The following is a 15,642-nucleotide window of genomic DNA, read 5'->3' on the forward strand; positions in this document are numbered from 1 at the left end:
CAGTGGGCACCCGGTTTCATCTATTCGTTAACATCTTAAAATTTATATAGCACGTTTGTTAAGTTGAACTAATATTGCTATATTATTCTTAACTAAAGCCATTCAGTTTTCCATAATTTTTATCCAATGTCCTTTTTTTCTGTTCCAGGATACAGCGTTACATTTAGTCTTCATGTCTCCATAGGTGCCTCCTGCCTTTGACAATTTCTCACTTTCCTCATTTTAGATGACCTTGACAATGTTGAAGGTTGCTGTTATTTTGTAGAACGTCCCACTATTGGAAATTTGCCAGGCTTTGAACCATGTCCCGGAGAAGGCAATGGCACCCTACTCCAGTACTCTTGCCTGGAAAATCCCATGGACGGAGGAGCCTGGTGGGCTGCGGTCCATGGGGTCGCTAAGAGTTGGACACAACTGAGCGACTTCACTTTCACTTTTCTCTTTCAGGCATTGGAGAAGGAAATGGCAACCACTCCAGTGTTCTTGCCTGGAGAATCCCACGGACGGCAGAGCCTGGTGGGCTGCCGTCTATGGGATCGCACAGAGTCGGATACGACTAAAGCGACTTAGCAGCAGCAGTAACAAACCATGTCTACAGACATTTTCCTACAAACAATACATTTTCTAGCACAGATATCATTCTCATTATTATCCTTTCTGTACCAAGTGTATATATATTGCTGTTCAGTTGCTCAGTCGTGTCTGACTCTTTGCAACCCCATGGACTGTAGCCCTCCAGGCTCCTCTGTCCATGGGTTTTTTTCCCAGGCAAGAATACTGGAGCCAGTTATCATTTCCTACTCCAGGGGATCTTTCCAATTCAGGGATAGAACCCATCTTTCCTGCAAGTCTCCTGCAGGAGACTGTAGAATCCTGTAGGTGGATTCTTTACCACTGACACACCGGGAAGCCACGTATATGTGTGTATGTATATATATACATGTGTGTGTGCATATATATATATATATATATTTTTTTTTTTTTAAACAAACTTTCTGCAGAATTCAGAATGCTCAATCAGTGCTTACCTTTGTACACTAGGGGGACATCCCTGGTGGTCCAGTCATTAAGACTTCACCTTCCAGTGCAGAGGGTGCGAGTTGGACTGAAAAACCAAAACAGAAGTGTTATAGTAACAAATTCAGTAAAGATTTTAAAAATGGTCCACATTAAAAAACAAATCTTAAAAAAAAAGATTGCTGGTAAATATAGCGTGAAAATCACTGCTAGATCATACATTAAAAAGACAAAAAAAGTGCATGGGAAACATTAAACATAAAGGAAAAATAAAGTAATAAAAATTTGACACTTTTGTAATAGAAATGGGCTTCCCTGGTGGCTCAGAGGTTAAAGTGTCTGCCTGCAATGCAGGAGACCTGGTTTCAATCCCTGGGTTGGGAAGATCCCCTGGAGAAGGAAATGGCAACCCACTCCAGTATTCTTGTGCGGAGAATCCCATGGACAGAGGAGCCTGGTGGGCTACAGTCCATGGGGTCGCAAAGAGTTGGACACGACTGACCAAGCAACTTAACTTATAATAGAAATGGAATTTTAAACTGAAGTCTGTCTTGTAAGTAGAAGCATAAGGACAAATACAAAGAATAAAATTGCAGTTTATTAAATTTTGCCATTGTAGTGGAAGCAGAAAGTTAGATGAATAAATGTTGTTTTACAACTATATTAGTTTCCTGTAGCTATTGTAACTAATTACTGCACCCTGGTTGGTAAACCAGAGATTTATTTTCTCACAATTCTGGAGGCCAGAATTCTGAAATCTAGTTGTTGACAGGGCCGCACTCCCTCTGATGCTATGGTGGAGAATCTTTTCCTCACCTGTTCCAGTTTCTGGTGGCCGTAAGCAATCCTGACTAACATATGGCTTTCTTGCTCAGATCTCTGCCTCAGTGGTCCCAGTGCCTCCTCCTCGTCCTTCTTGAATCTCTCCTATGTGCCCCTTATAAGGATACTTGTCATTGGATTTAGGTCCTCTCTGTATCATCTGGAATGATTTCATCTCAAGAGCCTTACTTATGTCTGCAAAGACCTTTCCAAATAAGGCAACATTCATGGGTTCCAGGGATTAGGACATGTACCAAGTGGTATAGCATTAAAAAATGCCTGCAGTGCAGGAGATGCAAGAGACATGGGTTCAATTCTTGGGCTGAGAAGATCCCCTAGAGTAGGAAATGGCAACCCATTCCTGTATTCTTGCCTGAGAAATCCCGTTGACAGAGGAGCTTGGCAGGCTACAGTCCATGGGGTCACAAAGAGTTGGACACAACTAAGCATGCATGCAAGGGAACATGTCATGCAAAGATGGGCGCGATAAAGGACAGAAATGGTATGGACCTAACAGAAGCAGAAGCTATTAAGAAGAGGTGGCAAGAATACACAGAAGAAATGTACAAAAAAGATCTTCACGACCCGGATAATCACGATGGTGTGATCATTCATCTAGAGCCAGACATCCTGGAATGTGAAGTCAAGTGGGCCTTAGAAAGCATCACTATGAACAAAGCTAGTGGAGGTGATGGAATTCCAGTAGAGCTATTTCAAATCCTGAAAGATGATGCTGTGAAAGTGCTGCACTCAATATGCCAGCAAATTTGGAAAACTCAGCAGTGGCCACAGGACTGGAAAAGATCTGTTTTCATTCCAATCCCAAAGAAAGGCAATGCCAAAGAATGCTCAAACTACCACACAAATGCACTCATCTCACACGCTAGTAAAGTAATGCTCAAAATTCTCCAAGCCAGGCTTCAGCAATATGTGAACCGTGAACTTCCTGATGTTCAAGCTGGTTTTAGAAAAGGCAGAGGAACCAGAGATCAAATTGCCAACATCCACTGGATCATGGAAAAAGCAAGAGAGTTCCAGAAAAACATCTATTTCTGCTTTATTGACTATGTCAAAGCCTTTGACTGTGTGGATCACAATACACTGTGGAAAATTCTGAAAGAGATGGGAATACAGACCACCTGACCTGCCTCTTGAGAAATCTGTATGCAGGTCAGGAAGCAACAGTTAGAACTGGACATGAAACAACAAACTGGTTCCAAATAGGAAAAGGAGTACGTCAAGGCTGTATATTGTCACCCTGCTTATTTAACTTATATGCAGAGTACATCATGAGAAACACTGGACTGGAAGAAACACAAGCTGGAATCAAGATTGCCGAGAGAAATATCAAGAACCTCAGATATGCAGATGACACCACCCTTATGGCAGAATGTGAAGAGGAACTCAAAAGCCTCTTGATGAAAGTGAAAGAGGAGAGCGAAAAAGTTGGCTTAAAGCTCAACATTCAGAAAACGAAGATCATGGCATCTGGTCCCATCACTTCATGGGAAATAGATGGGGGAAACAGTGGAAATAGTATCAGACTTTATATTTTTGGGCTCCAAAATCACTGCAGATGGTGACTGCAGCCATGAAATTAGAAGACGCTTAATCCTTGGAAGAAAAGTTATGACCAACCTAGATAGCATATTCAAAAGCAGAAACATTACTTTGCCAACTAAGATCTGTCTAGTCAAGGCTATGGTTTTTCCAGTAGTCATGTATGGATGTGAGAGTTGGACTGTGAAGAAGGCAGAGCACTGAAGAATTGATGCTTTTAAACTGTGGTGTTGAGAAGACTGTTGAGAGTCCTTTGGACTGCAAGGAGATCCAGCAAGTCCATTCTGAAGGAGATCAACCCTGGGATTTCTTTGGAATTAATGATGCTAAAGCCAAAGCTCCAGTACTTTGACCACCTCATGAGAAGAGTTGACTCCTTGGAAAAGACTTTGATGCTGGGAGGGATTGCGGGCAGGAGGAGAAGGGGACAACCGAGGATGAGATGGCTGGATGGCATCAGGGATGACTCGATGGACGTGAGTCTGAATGAACTCCAGGAGTTGGTGATGGACAGGGAGGCCTGGCGTGCTGCAATTCATGGGGTCGCAAAGAGTCTGACACGACTGAGGGACTGAACTGAAGCATGCATGCATGCCTTTTTTGGGGGACCCCCCCATTCAGCCTTCTAGATCATCATTCCAGTGTTTCTAGTTTATTCATTTATCTGATATGTCAAAATAATACTGTATGTCTCTTTCAAGTTAGGTAGCTTTATGTTGTGGACCTTCTCGGAGCATTTTCAGAGTATTTTATCCACCTATTTCAATTAAAATGTAATCTCTATTCAAAACATGAAAAACTCAGTATGTGGCTTCAAACACTTGTAATTAATTGCTTAAACAAGGGTGATTTAGAGGAAAACTAGAAAATGAATGTTTGATGAGCAAATTCAGAGACAGTCTTCCACATATTTATTTATATTGATGTTTTCACATCCCAGAATTCATAAGTAATCTGCCACTTAGTTACTCAGCTGAAGCTGATAGTGGCTGGGCACTCAGGCCGGGCATCGAGAATTTGTGGCTTCTCCATGGGGCTTGGTCTTCCTCACAGCAGGGCCATTCAAGCTGGCTAGACTTACGTGGTGGCTCGGGGCTCCACGATGCCTCTCCCACCTGACACAGTGGAAACTGCTCTGTGCACTTTTGTGGCCGCAGGCCTCAGGGTCCTGTATTGTGTTAAGCCCATGGTTCTCAATCCTGTCTGTGCTTTAAAATCACCTGGAGAGATATTTTTAAAAAGAACCTATACCTTTTTCCAGCCCCTCACTTTCAGTCTGTATGTGTCCCTAGGTTTGAGGTCTGTCTCTTGTCAGACTTTTGGACTCAGTGTGAGAAGGAGAAGGTGGTATGATTGGAGAGAATAGCATTGAAACATACATACATATTACCATGTGTAAAATAAGATGTCCAGTGAGAGTTTGATGCGTGAAGCAGGGCACCCAAAACTGATGCTCTGGGACAACCTAGAGGGATAGGGTGGGGAGGGAGGTGGGAGGGGGGTTCAGGATGGGGGGGACACTATATACCTGTGGCCGATTCATGTTGATGTATGGCAAAACCCATTACAATATTGTAATTATCCTCCGATCAAAATAAATTAAAAAAACCCCTATATCTGAACCACACACTCAAGAGATTTCTAGTTTACTTGATCTGGAATTGGACCTGGGTAGTACATGTTTTTTTCAGTTCCTAGTGTCGTGTTCTTTGTATATGCTAATTGTATGGTTATTCATTGACTCCTTTGGATGCTTCTGACTCAGTGATTTCAGAAATGGATCCTCAGGCTCCATCAGTGAAGGCAGAAAAAGTGACATATTCTTGATGTCCTAGTTGAGTTCCCAGCCACTGTTGGCTTCAACTGAGTAACTGAGTGACTGACAGATTATTTATAAATTCTGGGACTTGAAGGCATCAGTATAAATGAATGTGTTGGAGTACTGTCTCTGAAGAGCTATGGCTATGTCATCACTGGTTTTCAGGAGTTGAGGTTGTAAATGAGAAATCTGATGGGCGGGTAGAAAGTAACAGACGAATGAGCAGCAGGGGCTGTGATCGGAAGATAACACAGCAGATGACTGACGTTCTTCCATATATAAGACACACTGCGTGGTTTCTCAAACTTGCAGATAGTCTTTTGCCTTTTTGGGGTTCCCAATCTCAATTGATCGCACTTTGCAGGGAAAATATACAGTGGTGAGATCCAATACGTGTCATTTAGTATGAATTGTCCAGTTAATATATCAGCTTCCTCTGACATTTTCCTTTCCTTCCACTACTGCAAGCACAGTCATCTTGTTGTAACATCCGTTTGCAAAAGTCCAGTCACAGAAGAGAATTAAAAACTGATTTTTCACCACATGGAAAACAGAGGGACCTTGACTTCACATCCTGGCAATTCTGAGGTGTCTGAGTGGATCGGTTTAATGGTTTTTCTTAAACTGAGGGCTACCATTTAAAATGGGCTTTGTCTTCAGATATTCCTGGGTCTGGGAATGTGTTACATTTGCTTCTCTAACTGTTTGTGGTTCAGAGAAGGCAGAAAACTTACTCTTGGCTGACCATAAGCAATGTCAGAAGGAGAATCAGTTCTCCTTCTGATTTGTTCCTGCTCGTGGCCTTAGTAACAATTTTTTAAAAAAGATCATATTAATACCAAAGGGCAATTATGGCTCCCATCTCACGACATCCAGATGTCCAGCTATGCAAAGAGAGGTGCCTAAACTGTGCTTACATGTCCCACAGGGAACAGAGGAAATTCATTCTTTATCTTTACAGAGTCCTTGTCATCCTTGGCACTATCGAGCAAAGTCAGTTTCCTTAAGGATTGTGTGACTTGTGTCCTCACGCAATTAAAATTTAACGTATTTTGTGTGCGTGTGTGTATGTTTGCATTTGTGTATGTTTTAGGAAAGGCTTGTGCATGGGTTGTGCTATAACAAACATTTCAGACCACAACACATAGGATGGATTTTGAGCTGAGTTGGCTGTTTCTGGGAATACTGTGGTACTGGAGAGTGTATAGTAGGACACCCTTTTATGCAATGCTATTTTTTTTTGCTGCAGGTTTGGGTGTGGTTGTTTGGGGGGAACCACAGTGTTTGGGGAGTTAAAGCGGGGATTGACCACTAGCCTGGAAACCAGATTCTGAATGAAATGGGGGTAGGTGTCTTGCTAATCTCCAGAGCCTTAGCTAGAAGGGAAAGAATTCACTTTGAGTTGTGGAGGGGCATAGTTTCCAGATTAAGCTTGGCCATGAAACAAAAGATATTGCCTACCTAGCCTTAATTTTCTCTTTAAAATTGTCAGTCTGATTTGGAGGGTCTTTGAGAGTCATCCATTCCTGTCATTCTAGGTATTTTTGGATGCTTAGGATATTCTAAAACTGTTGCTGCTGACACCTAATCACTTAGTGTGGATATGTGAGAATGTTTGCTGAAGTCACTTTTTAGTTTCCATATTTGGTGATACTGGACACATTTCTCTACTCGTCATATTACATTATGTACATACATACATTAATAATGAGAATGTTAAAAAATATCAGGCCAAGGACTGATGTTCATCGTTATTTTTCTAAGCTTAAATTGGCTGAATGTAGCTTTTTATATAAGTTAAAATAGCATTATTTTATATAAGTATATTTCTATAAATATATATTTTATAATTTATATTTAGAATATACTTTATAAATTATATTTATAAAATTATGTAATATAATAAATATATAATATAGAATATAATTAATATATTATGCTTTCTAGTAGCATAATTTTAATAGTACTTTTTCATTAATAATACTCTGTAGGACCAAATGAAAATGTTTTCATTATGAAGTGGAAAGAAGAGTTTGGGATGAGGGGCTCAGGAACTAGAAACTTGAAATACGTAGAATATCAGCTTTCCCTAACCTAACCACCTCATCCTATACAGGGGCCTTCAGCCTTAGAACAAACTGGACAAGTAGAGTACTGAGCCTAAATGGAGGTACCTTAGCCCACGACTCCAGTTAACAGCTGGGGGGAGTGTGGGTATACAAATATTAAGGTTTTGTCTACAAGAAGTCCCTCTTGAAATGCAGACTGTTCCTGGAAAGAGTAATCACTTAACTAACATCACTTGTGTAGCATGTTAAGACATTTATCCTCAGATCATACCTGGGGGTAAAAATTGTGTTGACCTTAAAGTACAAAATGTTATTTCTCCATAATACCTTGTTCAGAGACTCACTTCTGCCTCCCCATTGAATTTGGGGCGCCTCGTCACACATGCTCTCAAGCAAGTCCTTTCCACCTCCCTGACACCCAGGGCATCCGCTGCCGTATGTTGATTTCTTTCTGCCCCCTCTGGGGTTGCGCGATGCCAGATATCTCCATGTAGCCTGGCTACTCTGGCTAATGAAGCTGTTGGTACCCATGACGTCAAGGATGCTCTGTGATGCCACTGTGTCCTCTGTCAAAGGTGCCAGCTACTGCCGCTGGCACCATCAAGTAAAACCACATCTGGATCTTTGCTGGTGCTGCTGCCACAGAGGATGGGAGATGGGTTTGGCCCCCTTCTCGTACCCTCCTCTCACCAACCCCCCAAGCAAATTATTATCAGTTTAGTTCATTTCTGTGCCAAGATAGGGAGTCAAAGAACAATCTCTCCTGGTGGTTACTTTTCACTTCTTATCCTTATTCCTAAGCATTGTCTTGGGGCCTGGGCCGGGGCCCCCATCTGGGAAGTAGGCACTTTGTTATACATAGTTGCCCCCCACCTCCAGTGGCTGAGATGTTGTGACTGGGTCAAATTTTGGTCTCTTTGGTTGAGTGATTTCCCAAATGCTCCTCTCTCCTCCTCTGGTCGCAGATTGTGAGGGTGAGCTCTTGGGTGTGTATCCACGGCCTCATTGCACTCAGAGAAACTGATCAGAGTGTCTGTGGACAGTAAGACCTGGACAGGCATAGTTGAGAGGGGCAGACATAAGTGGAATCAGGTAAGAGTGGGGACAGGAGTTGTCCCTTCCTCCAAGGAAGAAAGCTTGAATGGAGGTGACTCTACATTCCTAATGGGGTAGGAAGAGGAAGAGCCTCCTGATAAAGGGAGGAGGATTCAGAAAGGAGTGTGAGAAAACAGAGGCTTGTATAACCAACTTCATAGAATTATTCGTGACCCCTGGATTATTATTCTTGTTAAAGATTTAAAATATATGAATAAAATATGTAGTGGGTAAAATCTCTAGAAAGAGCATGCCTATCAAATAAACAGCTGTTTCTGTGATGGTAGAACAGACTTTTGTTTTGTTCTCATATTTGGCTGCACCCATTATAGAGAATGATACCGTCTAGCACAGGGACCCATAAGGTCCCGCAAATTAGCACATATTCTTTTGGTCTACATTTTAATGATGGCATAATTACCTTAATTAAGTTCTTTTTCTCTCCTCTCTACATGTTGTCTGTTATAAAAGTCCCATCAAAAGAGATTGTGTTTTGAGCAAAGGCGTGCTAAATAATTGCTTCTTTTGCTTAATGTCATTTTTTTAAAGTTGTAGGTCCTTATTTGTAAGAAAGCATAGTTTTCTTTATTTTATCTTATACTTTATGTAGTTTGAGTAAAATGAGAATGTTTTCTTATTCATCATGTGTTTTTTTTGGAATAATGTCTAATGTTTTGATGCATTTATTTCTCCCCTGATGGACATGAGTTTGAGCAACTCTGAGAGGCAGTAAAGGACAGGGAAGCTTGGTGTGCTGTAGTCCATGCGGTCACAAAGAGTCAGACACGACTTAGCGACTGAACACAATAACAGAGGCTTTACGCTTGTTTAGTAAACTGGTCTCTTAATGATAATCCTGCCTATCCTTTTGACTCAAGGGAGCCTCCTATCTGTTTCCAATACCCAGTTTACTGGATTTCTTACTGTTTAATTATGTTCCCATGTGGCCACTTCTACTATTTTCTTAAGCTTGTGAAATTTACTATGGAATTTTTTTTCCATCTTACCAATTTCTTGTCTCATGGTTAAACATTTTATTGATGTTTGCAATTACAGTGGCACAATGCTACAGTATCCTCAGGGCGATTTGTGCTTGCTCTTTCCCTAAATCTTTTCTAATCTTGTGATTTTTTTTAAATTACAAATTTCAAGAAATTTCTGCCTTAATGTGAACTTAACCAGGTGAAGTTGCTAATTGAAGAACAATACAGCTATATAAAAGGATTACCTTTTTTCCAGAGACAGGTCTAAAGGAGTAAAAAATGACAAACTCAGCTGAGGCATAACTGAGAACATATTATAAAGAGAGGAAAGCAGAGAATATTGCTAGTGAGGAATGCCACATGTACAGTGATGGAAATTATATAGGTTTTAAAAGGAAAAGAGATGGATTAAAATGTGTACAATAGTAGTAGAATTAATTTTTCTCTCATCATTAGAAGTAAGAGAGGGCAATAACCCTCCATACAGTCTGTGAGGAAAGCTTCACTGAATTTCATGGCTATAAGACTGATGTCTTGATAGTTTTCCTGTTTCAAGTAGCTTGCCGTGTTTGTTTGTTTCATAACAATCATAGCTGGCTGTTGGAAAGAACCCCAAGCAATCTTGTCTCTCAGGTTGGTGACAGTTTCATAGTTTATATTAATGATGGCGCTGAGGATGAATATATTTCAATAGCACTAAATCTCAATGAAAAGTTTTTAATGGGCTGAGTAGCTCAGAAAGCATTCCTAAGACCTCCGGTTAGTTTTGTTGAGTTTTTACACATCAATTATTAATACTTGTAATGAAACAATAATGCGGTTATGCATTGGAAGAGCCCTTTTCACTACAGAGGACACCAAGTACTTTATGAGCTGCCAAGAGCCAATTTCTGCTCTCGATGCATATATAGTTGTCTAGCATGAGCCAGCCGGAAGCATAAATATCATTTATGCCTCAGTTTCAGACAAGGAGCCTTTGGCATTGCCTTAAACACATACTCAGAATCCAACACTACTTCCTACCTCCGGTACCACCTCCTGATTCCTAACCAACTTCACCTCCTCCCTCAATCATTTTAATGGATCTCTCTATTTGTTGTCCCTCTGGACTTTGTTCCTCAGCACCTGCTACAGTGATCCAGGCTGAAATGTCAGGGCATGCCTTGCTCATTGACTCTGAACATGTCAGTGGCTCCCCAACACATTCAGGGTAAAAGCCAAAGTCCTTACAGTGGCCGACAGCGTCCTGAGGATCTGGCCTCTCTTTATGGCTCTGATCTTATCACCTTCAGCTCTTCCCTTGTTGCTTGGCTTTGGCCACACTCACTTTGCTCCTGGCTGATCCCTGGACACATTTCTTCTGTTGCCCAAGGGCTGTGGCTCCCTCTGCCTGGAATGCTCTTTGCCCAGAGAGCTGTTACCTCTCTCCTTCACTTCTATCAGGAGCATGTTAATTAGGGTTCTGTTTGCAACTACAGCAAAGAAGCCTTCAATTTACAGTGCCTTTACCAAAGCAGAAGTCCTGAAACATCTGAAAATGGTGCCTGAGTGGCAGGTGACTTTCCTGTAAGCGGCAACTCTGGGGCGTGGGCTCCTTCCCTGTGTGACTCTACAGGCCCCCGAGGCCTCTGTTTCTCCATAGTGGAAGGAAAATCCGACAGTGGACATGGCAAACATCACCAGTATTCAGCTTCTCTTGAGAGAACAGTTAGTGACAAGGCCACGCTGGATTCAAGGGGAGCTGCGATGATAATCGCTGGCTCTGTAGCATGTCCCAGCAAGACTCTAACACAGTGAACATGGAGTAAGGACTCCTGGGGCAGCTAGGTGTTTCTGCCACAGACCGCCCTCTAGCCACCAAAGATCTGTGTTACCTTCTCTCTATTTGAGCCCCACTGGGCTCAAAAACAGGCCTCCCAGGTAGCTTACTGGGTAAGGAATCTAACTGCAGCGCAGAAGACCCAGGAGTCATGGGTTCAATCCCCAGGTCAGGGAGATCACCTGGAGGAGGGCATGGCAACCCGCTCCAGTATTCTTGCCTGGAGAATCCATGCATGGACAAAGGAGTCTGGCGGGCTACAGTCCATAAGATTGCAAAGAGTTGGATGTGACTGAGCATACACACATGCACACGTAGGCTCAAAAATGCATTTTTGAAATGGATTTTACCCATTTATAATAGCAATAATCACATCTTGGATAGACGTGCTTGGCTATGATACTGCCACTACACAAAGCTAAACTATATGTGTTGTGCAAGAAAGTGAAAGAAAGTGAAGTCACTCAGTCATGTCTGACTCTCTGTGACCCCATGGACAGTAGCCTACCAGGATCCTCTGTCCATGGGATTCTCCAGGCAAGAATACTGGAGTGGGATGCCATTCCCTTCTTCAGGGGATCTTCCTGAACTAGGAATCGGACTCAGGTCTCTCACGTTGCAGACAGATGCTTTACCCTCTGAGCTACCAGGGAAAGGAATAATATGTATATTAGTGTAGCTACTAGAAAATTAAAAATAACATATATGTCTCATTTCTCTTGGACAGCCCTGTTCTAAAGCTTTAGAATCTTGTGTATCAGTTGGCAGAGAGGGAAAGAGACAGTGGAGGAGCCACTCCAGATTCATAAAATCTCAGCTTAGAGGTGAGACAAAGCTCACTTCCTCAAATTCCACTGATGAGAATTAGTTACATGGCTGTGTCCGGTTTTGAGAGGACCTGGAAAATGTCATCCTGGCTCACAGATCACCTCGTACAACAGTTCTACTCTGATACGGAGAATGCAAATGCTTGTGGACAGCCAGCCCTCTGTGACACAGGGTCTTTGCTCAGACATGGCCTCCTTGATGAAGTCTTCCCTGACCACGATAACCACCTACATGCCACCCCCAGCATTCCCTATCTTTCTTCCCTGTTTTTATTTTTCTCTGGAACATTTTACGTATGGACATGTCATATATTTTGTTTCTTTTTCATTTTCTTCCTTTCTCACTATGTGTCAACTTCCGGAAATAATTAAAAAACTTTGATGTGGCAAAATACATACAACATAAAATTTATTATCTTAACCATTTTAAGTAAACCCATTCAGTGGTTATTAAGAACATTCATATTTTTATGCTACCACCGCTACCACCTATATCCAGAACTCTGAATCTTGCAAAACTGAAACTCTATGCCCATTAAACGATAGCTTCCCATTCCCCTCTTCTTTTATCTCTTAGCAACCACTGTTCTACTTTCTGTCTCTATGATTTTGACTACTGTAAGTTTCTCATATAAGTGGAATCATACAACATTTGTCTTTTTGTGATTGACATATTTTATGGAGCAAAATGTCCTTAAGGTTCATCCATATTGAGGCATATGTCAGAATTTTCAATGTTTTTAATGCTGAATAATATTCTAATACATGCATATATCACATTTTGCTTATTCAGTTATCTATGGGAGGGATTGGGGGCAAGAGAAGAAGGAGGCAACCAAGGAAGAGATGGCTGGATGGCATCACTGACTCGATGGACACGAGTCTGAGTGAACTCTGGGAGTTGGTGATAGACAGGGAGGCCTGGCGTGCTGCAATTCATGGGGTTGCAGAGTCGAACATGACTGAGTGACTGAACTGAACTGAACTGATGGTCTGAAAGAATTTTAATTTTCAGTTCATCTCCGACTCTTTGCGACCGCATGAATCGCAGCATGCCAGGCCTCCCTGTCCATCACCAGCTCCCGGAGTTCACCCAAACTCATGTCTATCGAGTCAGTGATGCCATCCAGCCATCTCATCCTCTGTTGTCCCCTTCTCCTCCTGCCCTCAATCCCTCCCAGCATCAAAGACTTTTCCAATGAGTCAACTCTTCGCATGAAGTGGCCAAAATATTGGAGTTTCAGCTTTAGCATCAGTCCTTCCAATGTACACCCAGGGTTGATCTCCTTTAGAATGGACTGCTTGGATCTCCTTGCAGTCCAGGGGACTCTCAAGAGTCTTCTCCAACACCACAGTTCAAAAGCATCAATCCTTTGGCACTCAGCTTTCTTCACAGTCCAACTCTCGCATCCATACATGACCACTGGAAAAAACATAGCCTTGACTAGACGGACCTTTGTTGGCAAAGTAATGTCTCTGCTTTCGAATTATGCTATCTAGATTGGTCATAACTTTTCTTCCAAGGAGTAAGCATCTTTTATTTTTTTTATTCATTTATTTATTTTTTTTAGTTTTTTATTTTTTAAATTTTAAAATCTTTAATTCTTACATGCATTCCCAAACATGAACCCCCCTCCCACCTCCCCTCCCCATAACATCTTTCTGGGTCATCCCCATGCACCAGCCCCAAGCATGCTGCATCCTGCGTCAGACATAGACTGGCGATTCAATTCACATGATAGTATACATGTTAGAATGTCATTCTCCCAAATCATCCCACCCTCTCCCTCTCCCTCTGAGTCCAAAAGTCCGTTATACACATCTGTGTCTCTTTCCCTGTCTTGCATACAGGGTCGTCATTGCCATCTTCCTAAATTCCATATATATGTGTTAGTATACTGTATTGGTGTTTTTCTTTCTGGCTTACTTCACTCTGTATAATCGGCTCCAGTTTCATCCATCTCATCAGAACTGATTCAAATGAATTCTTTTTAACGGCTGAGTAATACTCCATTGTGTATATGTACCACAGCTTTCTTACCCATTCATCTGCTGATGGACATCTAGGTTGTTTCCATGTCCTGGCTATTATAAACAGTGCTGCGATGAACATTGGGGTACATGTGTCTCTTTCCATTCTGGTTTCCTCGGTGTGTATGCCCAGAAGTGGGATTGCTGGGTCATGGCTGCAATCACCATCTGCAGTGGTTTTGGAGCCCAGAAAAATAGTCTGACACTGTTTCCACTGTTTCCCCATCTATTTGCCATGAAGTGATGGGACCAGAAACTATGATCTTAGTTCTCTGAATGTTGAGCTTTAAGCCAACTTTTTCACTCTCCACTTTCACTTTCATCAAGAAGCTCTTTAGTTCCTCTTCACTTTCTGCCATAAGGGTGGTGTCATCTGCATATCTGAGGTTATTGATATTTATCCCGGCGATCTTGATTCCAGCTTGTGCTTCTTCCAGCCCAGCATTTTAATTTTAGCTATTGTGAATAATGCTTCTATGACTATTAGTATACATATATCCCTGAGGTCCTAAATAACCCACAGAGATGCTGATTTCAATCCATTTGAATCTGTACCCAAAAGTGGAATTGCTTTATTATATGATCGTTCTATTTTGAACGTTTTGAGGAAAGTCCATACTCTTTTTCACAGTGACTGCACCATTTTACATTCTCAGCAATGCTCAAGGTTCCATTTTTCCACCTCCTAGACAACATTTGTTATTCCTGTTTTTATTTTAAATTTTATATTCGCCATCCCAATGTGTGTGAGGTGGCATCTCACTGTGATTTTGATTTGCATTTCTCTAATGCTTAGTTATATTGAACATCTTTTCATGTGTTTTTGGCCATTTGTATGTCTTCTTTGGAAAAATGTTTACTAATGTCTGGAGATAGTCATTTTCTTCTGTGGATTCAGTGCTATGTTACTAGTACGTGGAACTGTGCTGTCCTATTCCAGATACTGAAGGGTTGTATGTTGACCAAATTAATGATTGAACCTTACTGGCCTGCTAGGCCATAGGTAACAATCTAGGTACTTGAGATGACATAGTTCAGAACCCATTAGTACTGTCAAGATAAATGATGTATTCTGTTTGTAGATACGATCAGACTAGCATTAGACATAGTGGTGATATCAACCTAACATCAGAGATTTTTAACTTGAGCAGAAATTTGCTATCCTGGTGTTTTGTTTTCTCAGCACCTATTGATTTTGTTGTTGTTGTTAATTTTTATTTTTTTATTAGTGGCTAGAAAAATCTAGATATGTTTATACATTTTTTAATCAAGATTTTATTTTTTCTTCTGTTTTTTAAGTCATATAACCTACTTGTACTCTTTATTTAATTTGTATCATATCAGCATACCAGTAATAGTAACTATAATGATGAAAATACATAATTTGTGGGATTAAAAAGAAGACAAATTAATTGTGGATAACAAATCTATGTAAGCCAGGAGGGAGGTTATCAGTTAAGTTTCTAAACCCCTTGAATTATTTGGAGGGAGTTAAAATATTAACTATAGACTTTGTTAGTTATTATAAATGCAAAATATTATTTTAAAGATAATCAGTAAAGAGTAGACAGAGAATCCGTAATCTTCAACCAGCAGAAGG

Source organism: Ovis aries, chromosome 3, assembly GCF_016772045.2.
Source record: "Ovis aries strain OAR_USU_Benz2616 breed Rambouillet chromosome 3, ARS-UI_Ramb_v3.0, whole genome shotgun sequence".
Lineage (NCBI taxonomy): Eukaryota > Metazoa > Chordata > Mammalia > Artiodactyla > Bovidae > Ovis > Ovis aries.